The sequence below is a fragment of the Gavialis gangeticus genome, unplaced genomic scaffold (genome assembly GCF_001723915.1).
Source record: "Gavialis gangeticus isolate Ggan-Ray unplaced genomic scaffold, GavGan_comp1, whole genome shotgun sequence".
In the NCBI taxonomy this organism is placed as follows: domain Eukaryota; kingdom Metazoa; phylum Chordata; order Crocodylia; family Gavialidae; genus Gavialis; species Gavialis gangeticus.
The window spans coordinates 56740924-56741499 of NW_017729034.1; the positions used below are offsets into that span (position 1 = coordinate 56740924).

At 65.5% G+C, this 576-nt stretch overlaps 1 protein-coding gene across 1 annotated transcript in view; it reads right to left on the reverse strand.

The window, feature by feature from the left end:
- Nucleotides 1-570, reverse strand: part of ABCB10 (ATP binding cassette subfamily B member 10) — a 29959-nt gene extending 29389 nt beyond the window's left edge. The window contains exon 1 of the mRNA XM_019527507.1: nucleotides 516-570. The gene's annotated coding sequence lies outside the window, so the exon portion shown is untranslated. The remainder of the gene's footprint in view (nucleotides 1-515) is intronic.
- Between the last annotated feature and the right edge of the window lie 6 nt (nucleotides 571-576).

Sequence of the window (576 nt, forward strand, 5' to 3'; positions counted from 1 at the left end):
CCCCCCCGCCGCAAAAAACAGAAGTGGAGGTGCTTTAACTCAAGCTGGAACAAGCTTCAGTTAAGGGCCTCCACTTGCTGTTTTCGCACCGGGGTTGCGGATACACAAGACATGGGAGCGCAGTAATCACCACGCTCCAGCAGACTCAAGGCAGCTCCGAGGGGCTGCAATTACGGCCCTGTATCATCTAGGCGCCCCCTCAGACCATGGCCTCAAGTGCCTTCCCGACCTCACAGGCAGCAATGGGCCTGACCCTGAGCAGTGGGGCAAGACCTCTATCCAGGAACCCTGCTTTGGGCCCAGCAGGAGCAGCGGCACCCCCAGTCAAAGCCTCTGAGGGGGGAGCTTAAAACGCCCCTGACAGATGCAGCAGAAAAAGCGGGGGGAGGGCAACCAGCCAAGGCCGGCAACACAGGCCTGGCTGGGCAGCCCTCATCCCTCCGTCCAACGCCTGGGGAGGGGAGAGGGCTCGGGCTCTGCCTCCCTCGGGCCCCTCCGGGCGCGCCCCGCGGTACCTGCGAGCCGGCCGCGCTCGGGCCGCGCCAGCACCAGCAGCTCCGGCAGGCGCAGGTGGCG